This window comes from Ambystoma mexicanum, chromosome 1p (assembly GCF_040938575.1).
Source record: "Ambystoma mexicanum isolate Mex_15411 chromosome 1p, UKY_AmexF1_1, whole genome shotgun sequence".
NCBI lineage: Eukaryota > Metazoa > Chordata > Amphibia > Caudata > Ambystomatidae > Ambystoma > Ambystoma mexicanum.
This window is the reverse complement of record NC_090921.1, coordinates 33,492,141-33,509,842: the sequence shown is the minus strand read 5'-3', so window position 1 is coordinate 33,509,842 and position 17,702 is coordinate 33,492,141.

The following is a 17,702-nucleotide window of genomic DNA, read 5'->3' as shown; positions in this document are numbered from 1 at the left end:
CAGATACAGGTTGCCATGGCATCTGTACAAGCTACAGCGTAACCCGTGTCAGCTGACACGTCTCGTACGTGAAGGACGTACAACAAGGCACGCCCCCTTACGGGTTTAAAACTAGCGTCTTCCAGCGAGCTTGTTGTTGCTAATTAGTGTTTCTTACTATTTGCGGTTATGCCCGTTTTCCTTCGTGAAATCTTGTCACGAAATCCCAACTTGATCTCCTGGTTCCGACCCACGCCCGAACTTTTGGATTGTTACGTCTCCTATTCCATTGACACTTCAAAGACCGCTACGGTATCGACCCGTACTGCCCCTGGACTGCCTTCTCTACGCCCTTATCATTGTTGTTATCTTCTGGTATTTGACAGGGAACATTACTTGGATTGTTCTTCCCTGTTCCTGCTCCTGCTGTCTTCGCAACACCTTCGTCAGCAGTTATTCGGAACACTTCAGTTGATCCAACTCTGGTTTGGGAAGTCTATGTTTAGGTAACCCACTATGTTTATTTTCTTCTATTTCTGCCAGCGCCATCTTTGACTACTACTGCTCTGTTGGTATTCCTCTCTACTGGATTTGGGACATTCATTGAACTCCAACTCTCAACAATCTTATTTTCAAAGTGCATATTGACGCTCTCCTGATCCTGCACCAACCCGGCTCTAGCGCGACCCTCGTGCCACCCGGGTTTACTTCCCTGTACTAACTTCCCTGTTTATTATTTTTTCCTGTCATTTTCTCCAATCCTGGAAATCATTAACCCTTGAGAGTCCCACAATTCAAGTCTGTAGTTTTGACTAAAACTCTCTACAGGAAGAATCCATTAGATTAATTCACTCATTTGGGTTTACTACTTGTATGTCCATTCCGGGGAAAGTTCCACTCCAATCCCTGCCTAGGTATTTCCTGTCCCATACTGTGCTTGATCGCTTACTTGGTTTCTCAGCACTGTCTAATCTCTTTGTATTCCTTTGCAGCTTGGGTATTGGCGGTGTGTGTTCTCCCCGCTCTTTTATTCAACTGACACCTCTGCCTGTTCCAATTGAAACAGCAGAGAGGTACCTTGTAAAGAAGAGCCCCTCTCTTGATGAAGCCTGAGTCTTGAACTCAGGGGAGCTGGAGTTGGAGGCTGAATATCGATTCCTGTGTACATATCTATCTATCTTCCTGACCTATTTATGGAGCGGTGAGTAACACTGTCTAATCTTACAAAAGGTATTGGATCCGGTCTTTTCTTGTCTCCTTTCCTCTCACTCATTCGATGATCTAATCTCAAGGCCAGGTCTATCATGGCCGTACAATTATCTGGTTGTGGCTCTACCTGGGCGATGGCATCTTCCAACTCCTCCCATAGGCCCTGATAAAAAAGCACTGCCGGTTTTGCCACTGGCCAGTCTGTCTCAATCAACAACCGATTGAACTGGGTCACGTATGTTACCAGATCACGTAATCCCTGTCTTAATCCTAATAATTCTTTATCTTGCGCTGGAGACATCTCCCGCCTATCAGACAACCTTCCAAATTCTGCCAGGAAACCATCCCAATTGTATAACAAGGGGTCATCTTTTTGAACCAGTGGCATAGCCCAAGCCGCCGCATCTCCAGTTAAATAAGAGATAACAAATGCTGTTCTTGCCTGAGTCGTCTCAAATGCTGAAGGTTTACATAGGAAATGGAGTCGACATTGAGTGAGGAACATCATATTTCCTGGGATCCCCCGAGAATCATTCAGGAGCTGCCAATGGTACACTACTGGGAGGTTGCACAATTACGGTAGACCTTTGACTGCGAGCAGCCCCCATAGCTGAAGTTGCACTAGTCCCCTCTAACAGAGTCCTTTGAGCTACTAGATTCTGTACTTGTGCTTTTAATGTGGTAGATTCCTGTCGAGCTTGAGCCAATTCAACCTGAATCTCTTGAAGAGCCTTTAGCACATCGGACAAAGGCGGAGCAGTCGTATCCATTTGGCTTGGGTGGTTGTGAGTATCCCAATCTGGGGGCGGCTTGTTATGTCACAATCACACCTTATTAGGGAAGAGAGCTTGACACTCTCTCCCGAACCACAGAAGCCGAATGAATCGACCCCTCCCACCGTGGTTGGCACAGGTACCTGATAGTATATACACAGGATACCACGTGGCAGCCAATGGGGGGGAAGAGGGGTTAGGGAGAAGTTGTGGATAGGGTGGGGGAATTAGGAACACCGGAAAAGGGAAGAGGGAGCCCCTAGTTTGCATAGGACTGGGGAAGCACAGGGTAAAACCTAACCTGCCTTCACCAGGAAGAATACCCTCCCGACACACCAGGATGTACTTATTTCCTTGCACTCTTGCAAGGCACATAAACTTACCCCCACACTGCTACTGACATAGTTAGGTACACCTTAATACATGCACCACATTTCATGAACACAGAGAGCAGGTAGCGGAATGCAAACAAACAAGGGAATAATATCCCCACATGAAAAGACAAACACAAGGCCCTTTTGGGCAAAGCAGCAGAAGCACATGAACATACACAAAGGTTAGCACACTGTAGACAGTCCCATTATCATAATAGAACCATTGCCCACAACTTGTTTTTCGTGTCCTCTAAGATACTTGTTCTCTGAACCCAAGATTTAATGCAACTCTTTTCATGCCAAGTTCCTGTCCCCTTATCTGAGAACAATCATAGTTTCACAGCAGGATTCAAAAAGCATGTATTTCTAGCATGTGCGCTCCCATAGAAGAAAACCTTGCTTTTCCCAAACACACACTGTGATAATTGCTTCTCAACACTTTAGCAATGCGAGCCACTAGTAGGTCATAAATCACAGCGCCCGCTCCCCGTAGTACTTAGCTTTAGCCCGGGAGCCCCTTGGGACTGCCCGGACGCAGAAGATGTCGCATCAAAAGAACAGTCTGGCAGCGTGTCCCTTCTCCGACCTGCGAATTCCTGTGGGTCCGTAAATCATCCTGCAGTCGTGCACAGCAAAACCTCCTTCGTCCTCCTCCACGCCACAATAAGCCGCACCTTTCCTACGGCGTTGCCGGCTGATAAGCCTTCTTGATTGTGATCAGCTGGCAATGCGCACGAAAGACAGGACTACAGAAATGCCCAGGGGCTGCTGGGAATTGAAGTCTCTGCCCCTGTAGCTGCCTAACCGTGTCTATCTCACGCATTGCAGCACCCCACGTCTACCCCATCCTTTATTCCTGACAGTACCTCCTCTCCTAGGGCTCTTCCCAGGACACGGTTTCTCCGGATGCTGCAAATGGAACTGTTTCACCAATCGAGGAGCATGTACCCCCATAGCTGGTTCCCATGAACAATCCTCAGGGTCATAGCCTTTCCATTTGATTAAATACCATAGTTGTTGATGTCTTCTTTTAGCGTCCAAAATGCATCTTACTTCATATTCCATCTGACCTTCTTTTTCAATCGCCGGAGGTCGTTTAGTGATTACCCCAGGATCTGCGGGTTTAAGCAAAGACACATGGAACACTGGGTGCATGGGTAAAGTTTTTGGCAAACATAATTTCATTGCTGTGGCAGACACACATTGTATAATTTCATAAGGCCCAATAAATCACGCCATGAATTTGCGAGACCCCACCAATGATAGGTTCTTAGTTGATAATCACATCGCCCGCTTGCCGTTGTTTGTCAGCTTGTATGTTATATGCCTTTTTTGCTTGCTCCAAATTGGCGCGTTCTTTCTGTCTGATTCCGAGAAGCAACTGTTTGCGCTCTTGTAACACAGGGATGTGTTCCATTTCCGGTAAATGTTCCGGTATGATGTTCGGCTCGTGGCCATATAAACATTTGTTAGGTGCCATGCCTAAAGAGGCATGTTTGGTGTTATTATACGTAAATTCGGCCAACCATAATGCTTGCACACCAAGATTCCATACCATCTCCAAGATAACACCTTAAATATTGCTCGAGTGTCTGATTCACCCTTTCCATCTGGCCATCTGTTTGTGGGTGATATGTTGTGGATAAAGCACAGTTGATTCCCAACATCTTACAGAAAGCACGCCAGAATCTGGAAGTAAATTGAGGTCCTCTATCCTATACAATACTCTTTGGAAGACCATGCAATCTCACCACATGTTGAAGAAATAGTTCTGCTAATTTGCCTGCCCCTGGTATTCCCGCACACAGAATGAAATGGGCTTTCTTGGACAAGTAATCTACCACCACCCATATGGTATCAAACTGATGGTCGGTGGGAGATCCGTAATGAAATCCATGGAAATGTGCATCCATGATTTTTCAGGAGTAGGTAAAGGTTGTAACAAACCCCTCTTTATCACATGATCTGCCTTGTTGCGTACAGAATTTTCATATTTGGACAAATACTTTCCCACATCTTTTCTTAATTCAGGCCACCAAAAGTACTTTTACAGCATGGCTTGCATCTTCCCTTTGCCTGAATGTCCTGCAAGGGGAGAGTTATGGCACCAATACAAAGCTTTATTTTGCAACTCTTTAGTGGGTAAATACAATCGTCCATTATGATAAGGCAGCCCCTCCCGCACTATTCTGGCTGGATGACTGTCCCTCCATTTTCGCATCTGGGGTGGTCTCAAACATTTTTTTACTTGATCCACTAGTTTCCTAGTGATAGTACCAATAACCTTTTCTGCAGGGATGATTGCTTTTACTTCACCCACTATATTGTCTAGATTCTGTTGTCTGGTTAATGCATCAGCCTTTCCATTCCTGCTCCCAGGCTGGAATGTGATAACAAAGTCAAATTCATTAAAGTACTGAGACCAGGGAGTTGCGTGGGACTCAGGGTTTGCGCAGTCTTAAAGTATTGCAGATTCTTGTGATCGGTCACCACTACCACCTGATTTCGGGCCCCCAACAGGTAATGTCTCCATTCCATAAATGCAGCTCGAATGGCCAGCAATTCTTTATCAGTGATGGAGTAATTCTACTCACAGCTAGATAATTTCCGGGAGAAGAATGCTACCGGATGCAATACTCCTTCCTCATCCTTCTGCGATAAAATGGCCCCTATCGCCACATTACTAGCATCCGTCTCTACTTGGAATTCTCTTGCTGTGTCTGGATGTTTCAACACTGGGGTGGTAGTGAACACCCCTTTCAATTCCTGAAAGACTCTCTCTGCTTCGTGATTCCACGTAAATTTCACTGCTTTTTTGAGTAACTGGGTGATAGGTGTTACTATTTTCGAGAAATTGCTAATGAAACGCCTGTAAAAGTTGGCAAATCCTAAGAAGGATTGGATATCCTTTATGCATTGAGGCGAATGTCACTCTGTAACTGCCTGTACCTTCCTTGGGTCCATTACAATACCTGCAGGAGTCCGTATGAATCCTAAAAATTCAACCTGAACGGTGTGAAAAGCACACTTTTCTAATTTCACATACAGTTGGTATTCCTGTAACCGTTTTAACACAGCTCTTACATGTTTTACATGTTGCTCTTGAGATGTTGAATAAATCAAAATGTTGTCTATATACACAATCACAAAAACATCAATGAATTCTCTCAAAACCTCTTGCATAAAAAACAGAAAAGCTGCTGGCACATTACATAAACCAAAGGGCATGACCAGATATTCAAACAAACCAAACTTAGTCCGAAAAGCAGTTTTCCACTCATCCACCTCTTGTACTTGTATTAAATGACATGCTCCCCTTAAATCCAACTTAGTATAGATCTGTGCTGATTTCACCTGGTCTAACAGAACTGAAATTAGTGGCAATGAAAATCTATTCTTTACCGTTACCTTATTTAATGCTCGATAATCAATGCATGTCCGTAAGGTCCCTTCCTTCTTAGGAACAAAAAATAAAGGTGACGAGACAGGGGAAGTGGAATGCCTAATAAATCCTTTTTCGAAGCTATATTCTGAAAGTGTGTCATATTGGAAATTCTGTCCTTACCCTGAAGCATATCTGAAAAAATATCCTTCAAGAGAATTCCGAAACTCTTACATGCGCTTCAGGTTTAACGTCCTAAGTACAAATGAGATCCTCTTCATTCGGGGGTTGAGCTCTTGTGGGACAGAAGTTTGTCGGTTCTGTAAATTAAAAGGCATAGGTGAATCCCTAAAACATTTATTACTGGAATGTCCAAATCTTCGAGAGAAGAGATTGGAAAGCTTCGCACAATTTGTATTTAATACAGCCTGGGTGGATAGAAATAAACTCTGGTGTGAAATGCTTCATGGCTCCTCTATCGCATTGAAAATAAAAGTCAACGAATTCCTGAAAAACACTTGTATGTTGACATAAAAAAGAAAAATGCTGAAGATACTCCTGGTCCCCAAAAGTTTACTGTATATACCTCTTTGTAAAGGTTTGAATAAACCAAAACAAATAAAGGAAAAAAGAAATCCTTTTTCCAGCATGTCATCCAAATATTCCCTCAAGTATTGATTTTCCTTTTCCGTGAGCGCGTAGATTCGACTGCACGGCAACTTGGCCCAAGTATCTAATTCAATTACACAATCATAAGGTCGGTGGGGAAGTAACCTTTCCGCCCCACCCTTAACAAAGACTGTACCAAAATCCCTGTACTGTAGCAGAATTTCTGATCCTGTTGCTCCTACCACCTGTCCTCCATGACTCTGGACTGGCAGAGAATCTGCAGGCCCCAATTCTGGCACCATGTGAGACTGACACCTTTGTTCATCAAACCAAACTGTCTGTTTTTCCCAATCAATCCTTGGATTATGTTGTACCAACCATGGCATCCCCAAAATCAAACCAAACTGTGGTGCTGCTATCAAATCAAAGGTAATCTCCTCACTATGACCGAAGTCACATATCATGCGCAATGCCGCAGTCTGTTTCCTAATAGGACCCGAAACTAAAGGAGACCCATCAACCGACTGAACTCCTTCCACACGCTGTTTATCCTGGAGCGGCAATCCCAACTGTTCTGCCATGGTAATATCAATAAAATTGCCCGTAGCTCCTGAATCCACCATAGCTAGTACCACCTGCTTAGTCATTGCAAAACATAGTGTAACCAAAATCTACAAATGTGAGGTCTTCTTCCCCACCGTATTTGCCACCCATCTCGAGAACCTTGCAACCTTTGGACCCGTCACCTCCGTTCCATCTAAGGCCGGCCCATGTCTTTTCCCGCTTCCTTCTTGCTCCTCTCTTCCCCAACACCTTTTTGAGGAGTATTAGGGCATATGCGAATAAAATGACCTGCCTGTCCGCAATATAGACACAAGTTGTTACTCTTACGTTGCTCCTTTTATGCAGCAGTCAAGTGGCCTCTGACACTCTCAATCTGCATTGTTTCCACCTCTCTGGCCCTGTCACCCCGACTCCTGTCTAATCTTACAAAAGGTATTGGATCCGGTCTTTTCTTGTCTCCTTTCCTCTCACTCATTCGATGATCTAATCTCAAGGCCAGGTCTATCATGGCCGTACAATTATCTGGTTGTGGCTCTACCTAGGCGATGGCATCTTTCAACTCCTCCCGTAGGCCCTGATAAAAAAGCACTGCCTGTTTTGCCACTGGCCAGTCTGTCTCAATCACCAACCGATTGAACTGGGTCACGTATGTTACCAGATCACGTAATCCCTGTCTTAATCCTAATAATTCTTTATCTTGCGCTAGAGACATCTCCCGCCTATCAAACATCCTTCCAAATTCTGCCAGGAAACCATCCCATTTGTATAACAAGGGGTCATCTTTTTGAACCAGTGACATAGCCCAAGCTGCCGCATCTCCAGTTAAATAAGAGATAACAAATGCTCTTCTTGCCTGAGTCGTCTCAAACGCTGAAGGTTTACATAGGAAATGGAGTCGACATTGAGTGAGGAACATCATATTTCCTGGGATCCCCGAGAATCGTTCAGGAGCTGCCAATGGTACACTACTGGGAGGCTGCACAATTACAGTAGACCGTTGACTGGGAGCAGCTCCCATAGCTGAAGTTGCACTAGTCCCCTCTAACAGAGTCCTTTGAGCTACTAGATTCTGTACTTGTGCTTTTAATGTGTTAGATTCCTGTCGAGCCTGAGCCAATTCAACCTGAATCTCTTAAAGAGCCTTTAGCACATCGGCCAAAGGCGGAGCAGTCGTATCCATTTGGCTTGGGTGGTTGTGAGTATCCCAATCTGGAGGCGGCTTGTTATGTCACAATCACACCTTATTAGGGAAGAGAGCTCGACACTCTCTCCCGAACCACAGAAGCCGAATGAATCGACCCCTCTCACTATGGTTGCCACAGGTACCTGATTGTATATACACAGGATACCACGTGGCAGCCAATGGGGGAAGAGGGGTTAGGGAGAAGTTGTGGATAGGGTGGGGGAATTAGGAACACCGGAAAGGGAAGAGGGAGCCCCTAGTTTGGGTAGGACTGGGCAAGCACAGGGTAAAACCTAACATGCCTACACCAGGAAAAATACCCTCCCGACACACCAGGATGTACTTATTTCCTTGCACTCTTGCAAGGCACATAAACTTACCCCCACACTGCTACTGACATAGTTAGGTACACCTTAATACATGCACCACATTTCATGAACACAGAGAGCAGGTAGCGGAATGCAAACAAACAAGGGAATAATATCCCTGCATGAAAAAACAAACACATGGCCCTTTTGGGCAAAGCAGCAGAAGCACATGAACATACACAAAGGTTAGCACACTGTAGACAGTCCCATTATCATCATAGAACCATTGCCCACAACTTGTTTTTCGTGTCCTCTAAGATACTTGTTCTCTGAACCCAAGATTTAATGCAACCCTTCTCATGCCAAGTTCCTGTCCCCTTATCTGAGAACAATCATAGTTTCACAGCAGGATTTAAAAAACATGTCTTTCTAGCATGTGCGCTCCCATAGAAGAAAACATTGCTTTTCCCAAACACACGCCGTGATAATTGCTTCCCAACACTTTAGCAATGAGAGCCACTAGTAGGTCATAAATCACAGCGCCCGCTCCCCGTAGTACTTAGCTTTAGCCCGGGAGCCCCTTGGGACTGCCCGGACGCAGAAGATGCTGCATCAAAAGAACAGTCTGGCAGCGTGTCCCCTGTCCGACCTGCGAATTCCTGTGGGTCCGTAAATCATCCTGCAGTCGTGCACAGCAAAACCTCCTTCGTCCTCCTCCACGCCACAATAAGCTGCACCTGTCCTGCGCCGTTGCCGGCTGATAAGCCTTCTTGATTGTGATCAGCTGGCAACACGCGTGAACGACAGGACTACAGAAACGCCCAGGGGCTGCTGGGAATTGAAGCCTCTGCCCCTGTAGCTACCCAACCGTGTCTATCTCACGCATTGCAGCACCCCACGTCTTTCACATCCTTTATTCCTGACACTCCCATTGTTCTTCCAATACTAACTCCTATTTTACTCTATACAAGTTACATACCTTATCTAGTAACGTTCTTTCGATGGGATGTTCCTCCGACGTATTCCACATTTATGATAGGTAATGACCACAGCTGTGCTGCTTCGTAAAATTTTCGGCAGTGGGCGTCCTGCGTCAATGACGTCGATACGTTGTTCCTCGAGGGCCTCCGTCGAGGGTCAACGTCATTGGATGTTATATATAGGACGCACGGCGCCCATAGCCTCAGTTGTAGTTTTTTCCCCAGAACGTGTGGCACCAATCTCCTGCCAGTATGACTGCAGAAAGCCTTGCGGCGTACGTTACCAGATAAGGTAAGTAACTTGTTCTTCGAGGGGATTGTGTCCTCCGACGTATTCCACATCTATGACAGACTCCCAAAGCAGTACCAATGTATGGAGGTGGGAAAAGAATTTACAATTTCATAATTTTAGAATGCCCAATCAAATGGCTGAATAGAGGACTGCCTTACCAAAGGCCAAATCCTGCCCATGGATGGAGTCCAAGGAACAGTCTCATAAACGTATGGACAGAGGCATATGTGGTTGCTTTGCAAATGTTGCGAATTGGAACACCCCTCTGCAGAGCAGTGGAGGCAGCCACACCCCTAGTAGAGTGAGCCCATAAGCCCACTGGAGGGTCCTTTCCCGCAAAACGGTAACACTCAGAGATCGTGAAAATGATCCATCTAGACAAGGTCTGTTTGGAAACAGCCTGACCCAAGCGCCTTCCAGCATAACCAACAAAGAGCTGATCGTCCACTCTGACCCTGGACATCCGCGAGAGATAGAAACTCAAAGCTCTCCTAGGATCCAACCTATGGAGCCTCTCCTCTTCCTTACCAGGATGTGGAGGAGGATAAAACACCGGTAGAGTTACCTTCTGGCTCACATGGAATTCCGACACAACCTTTGGAAGAAAAGAAGGCCGCACCTGCAGGACAACCCTGTTCTTATGGAACACAGTAAAGGGTGGCTTGGCGGAAAGTGCCTGCAACTCACTCACTCTGTGTGTGGAAGTAACCGCAACTAAAAACACAGTTTTAAAGGACAACAGTCGCAACGGACAAGAATGTAAGGGCTCAAACGGAGCTCCCATTAGGACCTTTAAAACCAAATTCAAATCCCATCCCGGCACCAGGAAAGGCGACGGTGGAAACACATTAGTTAGCCCTTTTAGAAACTGAGAAATCAAAGGGATCTCAAAAATAAGAACATTCCTCAGACGAGCGCCTTAGTATGGACAGCGCCGCCAGGTAACCCTTAATGGTACCCACTTGCAGGCCCTTGTGGGCTAAAGAATGCAAAAAAGACAAAACCAAAAGGAATGGAACATTGGAAAGGATCAACATTCTGTACCCTGCACCAGTCACAGAACTTTCTCCAACGGCAACGGTACAGGGATTTCGTTGCGGGCCTTCTGGCCGAAAGCAACACCTCCATCACATCTTCGGGGAGGTCCCAATTCTTATACCTCAACCTTTCAGATATCAAGCATGAAGGCTGAGAGACTTGACCTCTGGATGGAGAACCCGACCCCCTCTCCCGTGAGAGCAGATCATCTCGGTAGGGAAGACGGCGTGGAGGGCAGATGGACATGTCTAGTAGGTCCGGGTACCACGCTCTCCTGGCCCATGCCGGAGCAATGAGGATCATCCGGGAACCGAACCTCCGTAACATTTGCAGAATGATGGGGACTGGAGGAAACGTGTACAGCAGTGGGAAGGACCACTCCACTACGAACGCGTCCCCTAAGGCTCCTCTTGGAGGAAATTCCCGCAAGCAGAATCTTTCGCACTTCCGGTTGACACTGGTGGCGAAGAGATCCACTTGTGGGGTTTTCCAATGGGCGAAGATCTCCAACAGAACTTCCTGAGCAGCTCCCACTCGTGAGGGACCGTGCTCTGCCTGCTCAGAGCGTCCGCCACCACGTTTTTGTCTCCAGCCAGATGAACTGCAGAGATCGACATTTCCTGATGGATGGCCCAGAACCAGAGCTGCATCGCCTCCCTGCACAAGGGGAGTGACCCTGACCCCCTTTTTTGTTGAGGTAGTGCATGGCCGCCGCATTGTCCGTCATAATCAGGACATTCTTCCCCCGCACAGACGGCAGAAAAGCCTTCAGGGCTAGCCTGACAGCCTGCAGCTCTAACATATTGATGTGGAGTCTGGACTCAGATGGAGACCAACGGCCGCTGGCTGTCAACTCGTTGGCCTGAGCTCCCCAACCCGTGAGGGATGCGTCTGTCACGATCGTCACCTCCGACCAAGGTTGCCAGAATGGAGCTCCTTTCATCAGATTGCCTTCAACGGCCCACCACAGAAGATCCTGTGTGACAGAGGGCGGAATCTGAATCTGCAGAGATGTCATCCTCAGCCTGGCCTCTTGCACCAGGAAAATGCAGGATGCCATGAGGCCGAGCAACCTCAGGAACTCGAACGCTGGGAGACTCTGGGCACATTGAAATTTGTCCACCATCTGCAGAATGTGATGAGCCCTCACCTGGGGAGGCGAACACTGCCCCAGGGTGTGTGGAGCTCTGCTCCGATGTATTGGAGCCGTTGGGTAGGTGTCAAATGGGACTTCTTTAAATTGAGGGAGAAGCCCAGCTTGTGAGGGGAGTGGCAGGTGATGGACAGATGATCTAGGGCTTGCTTGGGAGAGCACGCCCTGATCAACCAATCGTCCAGGTAGGGGTAGACGTGAATCCCCCTTTCCTGAGATACGCTGACACCACCACCATCAGCTTGGTGAAGACCCTTGGGCAGAGGTCAATCCGAATGGCAGGACCCGAAACTGAAAATGCGAGTCGCCAAACGCAAACCTCAGGTACTTCCTGTGCTTGGGATGAATCGGCACATGAAAGTGAGCATCCTTGAGGTCGAGAGACACCAACCAATCCTGAAGTTGAAGGGCCTGGAGGACTTGAGAAAGAGTTACCAGCTTGAACTTGTCCTTCCTGAGGAGCTTGTTCAGCCAACGCAAGTCCATGATGGGTCTCAATCCCCCGTCTTTTTTCGGGATCAAAAAATAAGGGGAATACCATCCCTTGTTCCTCTCCACTACAGGCACCAGTTCTATGGCGCCTTTCTCCAGCAGGGATAGGATTTCCTGCGCAAGGAGCGGATCCGGACGTTTCAAAGAGAGCTTCCCCGGTGGATTGTCGTGAGGCCTCTGCCGGAAGGGAAGACAGTAACCGTGGGTTATGATCCCCAGAACCCACACATCTGAAGTAATGGCTCGTCATTCTCCAAGATGCTGCGCAAGTCTGCCCCCAACCGGCGAACCATGGGACATGGCCTCATGACTGAGCTGACGCGGCTGTGGCAGTGCCTGAGGGCAAAGAGGCAACTCCCCGAGCGGCTTTGGCACCTCAAGTACCTTGCTTTCCACCTCTGGTACTCCTACGGTGGCCCCTTTGACTGGCAGCTCCTCTTGATCTACCAAAGGAAGAGTAGTGCCGAAAGGAACCTCCCCTCCATTGCTGTCCCCTAGGACGAAATGGCGGAGGTTGACGTACTGCAGTGCTCAAAGACTTCGCTGCAGCTTTGGAGGTCTGCAACCTCTCAAGGCTCTCGTCAGCCTTGCTGCCAAACAGGTGGACACCATCAAAGGGCATGTTGAGAAGCCGGGATTGCACATCAGGAGCAAACCCCGACTTCCGCAACCACGCAAACCTGCGTATCACGGTGCTTGCAGCGATGGACCGGCTGAGACAGTCTGCCGTATCCAAACCTGACTGAACGGATTCACACATGGCATCCTTGCCGTCTTGCACGAGGGCTAGAAAACCTTCATGTTCTTCCCCTTGGGGAATATGCTCAGCCGCCAAAGATGCACAATTCCACAGAGTGTGAGTGAATCTCGCCATGGCACAAACAGAGTTGGCTGCCTTCAAAGCCATACCCCCGGAAGAAAATACCTTCTTCGCCCAACCATCAAAGCGCTTATCGTCCCTATCAGGAGGGATGGTAGGGTACGCAGCCTGCTTCGCGGGTGCTGTAGCCGCCTGCACCACCAAACTCTCCAGAGTAGGGTGCGTCGACAAGTAGCAGGGGACACTACTGGCTGGGCGGTATTTTTTCAGAAGCAACTTATTCACTGCCGGGAGACTCTCCGGAGCAGTCCAAGACGCTGCCACCCTTCTTTGCAAAGCCATGTGATATGGCAACACCGGGTCAGTGGGTGGACCTTGATCCAGGATATCCGTCAGATCATCCTGATCAAAATCAACAGGTGGAGCAGACCACCCCAAGTATTCAAACACCCTTGACATGAGACGCCTATAGGAGGATTCGGCATGCGTCCCAGGCCTGCCAAACTCCACCTCCAGAGAGGTGTCAAGGCCACTGGCGTCATGCAAGGACTGACGGAGTTCCTCCATCTGACTGTGCCCAGACAAAAGGTAATCAGGGACATCAGGAGGCACAACCATCTCATCAGACCCTTCCTCCACCTCCAAAATATAATCCAAAGGTTGGAACAAATCCAATCTGGGAGGAGGAACAGAATAGGGATCAAAAACAGGCCTCACAGAATTACTGAGAGCCTTCCTCTGAGTTTCCACAGCCCCGAGGTGCCGACGGCGTCGACAACTTCTTTGAGGGCGGAGCCCCGAGAGCATCCCTCGACGGACACGGCGCCGATGGCGTGAACGACTTCCTCAAAGTCTTCACAGGTTCCTACGGTCTCGATGGCGTCGAGGACCGGGAGCTGGATCTGGCACGGCGACCTTCACTGTCCGACCGGGACCTCGATGGCTCCCGATGATCGCGCCGACCGCCCGAGCCCGAAGGCGTCTGGGTGGTGGACCGACCCCGTTCCCTGCCGGCTTCTTTCGAAGGCGCGGCCGGAACTGTGCCTTGCGATTTGAAAATCGCCATCATCTGCTGGCAGAAAGCATCCCATTCTGCCCGCGACAAAGACTTGGTGGGACAAGTAAACCATCTGGCGGAGTCCTCCCACGAGGACGGGGAAGGCGACCGGTGACGGCGCTTCCTAGAATGCCTCGAAGAGGAATGATGGGAACCACTCTGAGACCCCCCGGGTTTTCCCAACGCTGAGAGTCGCCCTTCGAGTCATCGGTCGAAAGCCCAGCAGACTTCGATTTATGGGGCTTAGACACCCTACCTACCTTTAATTTCTTCTTACGTTCCCGCAAGGCCTTAGACGTCAGGGACTGGCAATCATTGCAGTCGTCGGTGGCGTGGCTTTCACCGAGGCACCAGAGGCAGATGTCGTGCAAGTCCGTGATGGACATTTTTTAAAGCCCGGCTTCGGGGTAGTAGAAGAAGAAGACATCGCTATCGAAGAGAAGAATCAAGCGCACCGAGATTCCGAAGCAAACACGTTTGCTGAAAAAATGGAACTGAGGCTACGGGTGCCGTGCGTCCTATATATATATAACATCCGGTGACGTCGACCCTCGACGGAGGCCATCGAGGAACAACGTATCAACGTCATCGACGCAGGACGCCCTCTGCTGAAAATTTTCCAAAGCAGCACAGCTGTGGTCATTACCTGTCATAGATGTGGAATACGTCGGAGGACACAATTCCCTCGAACCATATCTACTTATATTCTCCCATTCGCTGTTTCTCTCGTTACTAACATGACTACTGTTCCCATTCCGCTATTACCACTACCTCTCTCTACTACCTTCCCAGTTACTCAGGGATATGGTGCCCTGCTCACCCTATGCTACCACCTTCCCCCTATCCCACTAATGTCCTCCGCCGGCTAGTCCCACCACCAACCACCTCTACTCCTAACCACTACTACTACCCCACTCCACCTACTCTACCTCTACTGCTTACACTCCTCTCTCTCTCACAGACACTCTACAGACCTCATTCTTAACAATAGCCCCCACACTCCAGTCACTCTCGCCTTTTCTGGTCTCTTGGACAACGTCCTCCGCCGCCGATGCTCACCCAACTGCAGCCCACACCAAACAACTCTCAACCTCCCTTTTATATATCCCTCCCCCTCTCTGTATTGGCCACTTACCCTACTAATGGTATACTTTGTTTTCAAAGGGGTGTGACAGGGGAGGGCTTGGGTGGTTACATAAGGGCTTTAAGCCCTGCTCCCTTTTCAACGCGACTTTGCTTTATTAGGGCGTTTCTCTTGGTGAGCTGGCTCTTCTTCTTTTCTGGTCTGTGGTTTTCTTGCAAGGTTGTTATGCAGCGCGTCACCAGGTCCGGCCATGGTACCATTTTAGCCGGTAAGGAGATGTTGGGTGGAGGCCTGTCTACACATTCTCTGGCACCCAGGGCTGTTGGGGGTCATGCTCCCTCCCACCCTTGACAGGGCTGGATCAACGGTCAAAGAGCTTTAATCTTATTAGATCTTTCGTTCGCTTTCGACACTGTTGACCACTCCCTTCTGTTGTCTCACCTGGCCTTGGCAGGTCTTTCTGGTCCAGTATTGCCCTGGTTCGAATATTTTCTGATGGATAGGGGCCAATCTCTATCTCTTCCTCCGTTCTGCTCCTCTTCTCGTCAGCTTTCGTGTGGAGTACTGCAGGGCTCTGCCTTGTCCGCTATGCTATTTAACATATACAGCCTATTGTTTGTTTCATCTGCTCCTGTGGCCTAAGGTGCTACTCCTATGCAGACAACACCCAGATTGTTGTTCCATTAGATCTTAACCAATCAAATTTGTCGGTGTACCTGTGCGAATTCCTGGCGGCCATGAATGGGTAGATGAACAGCAACTAGCTTAAGCTTAATGGGGACAAGACTGAGACTTTGGTGGTGGGCTCCACTTCTATCCCTACTCTGTGGACTTCTCTCTGGCCACCTGTTTTGGGTGTTCCTCCTATTTCGGTGACAGTGGTTAAGAACTTGGGTGTTCATCTGTCTGCGTTGCTTTCAATGGCTTTCCAGATTAGCTCCGATTGCAAAGCCGGCCACTTTCATTTAAAAGGTTCTTCGCAAGATGCTGCCTTTTTTTGCCTAGACATCTGCTGCCTTTGGTCATTGCTTCCCTAGTTCTTAGTTGTATTGATTATTGTAGCGGTTTGTTTTTTGCCTAACCCCACTATCTACTGCACTGGCTGCAGTTACTTCAAAATCTGGCAGCTCTGATTGCTACCAACACCCCTATGGGGCTCATATTGTTCTGGTCTTTGCACTGGTTCCCATGGCTAAGAGGGTCGAATGTACGTCCCTTTGCCTGGTACATCGGGCTCACTATCACCAAGGGGCTAAATGGCCGGATATCTACAGGATAACTTTCCCTAGAGGATAACTTTGTTTCCTGTCTCCCTGGGACACCCTCCGTTCTGGTAATGCTTGTTTGATTACTGCACGTTCGGTTATACAAGATTGGAGGCTGTGCATTTTCAATCGCTGCTGTCAAACCGTGGAATGCTTTGCCATTTGCTCTGAGATACACTGAGAATCACTATAAGTTTAGACGTTCACAGAAAACGCTGCTATTCTAGATGTTAGGCTATTGGCCGCAGCTCTGCTCTGCTGGTCTTAGTGCTAAAATGCCTTTGGTGGATGTGCACTCTATAAATCTGCATAACACAAGGGGGAAAATAAAGACAGAATTTGGCCCTTAAATTTGACATGCTTAGAAATGCTTCGCCAGTGGAGAGAAGAAACAACCGGTGAAATGGAAACATGAAGTGGGGGGCTGCCTGTGGCCACTCTAGTTGCAAGCTTCTGCAAAATGTGAAGAAGGTGAAAAATATAATCGGTTGTGCAAGATATGATAGTTTATTTATATAGCGCCTATACACAATGTGTTTCAAAGCGCTTCAAGGCAAGGGAGGGAACAAGGGAAAATACAATGACATTCTTACAGGCCATGAACAGTAAGGATGTGAAATTAACTATTGCACTCAGCCTGATGACATTTCAGATAGTGCTGGAGGGGGAGTGGGGAGGAAAAAAACAGTAAGGGGAGGGAGGACGAGACAGACGAGGTTGCTATCATACCAGGTCCAGGGACAATTCTGATAAAGTAAGTGCATAGAAGAAAGTAAGGGGAGGAGATAGGAAAAGGGAGAAGGGAAAGGAGGAGAGAACAGAGAGTTAGCAGTCAAAAGAGTGGAGAAGCAAGAGGGGAGAGTGAATACAATTACAGAAGTCAGTAGTAGCACATAATGTTGCAAGCCAGGATACAAGATGAAGATGGGAACAGCATGATTCAGGGCCACCATGAGTACAAGATGCAAAGGCAGTCCAGCATGAGAGTTGAGAAAGCATGACACACCGTGAATGAAGTCCATAAAAGTCAAATCCAGCATTGGCCACAAGACGGTGACGGTGAAACCAGAATTTATCAGGACAGACTCATGCAGAAGTAGGCTTGAGGGGGCTGAGGGGGAGCAGGGTAGAAGAATCAAG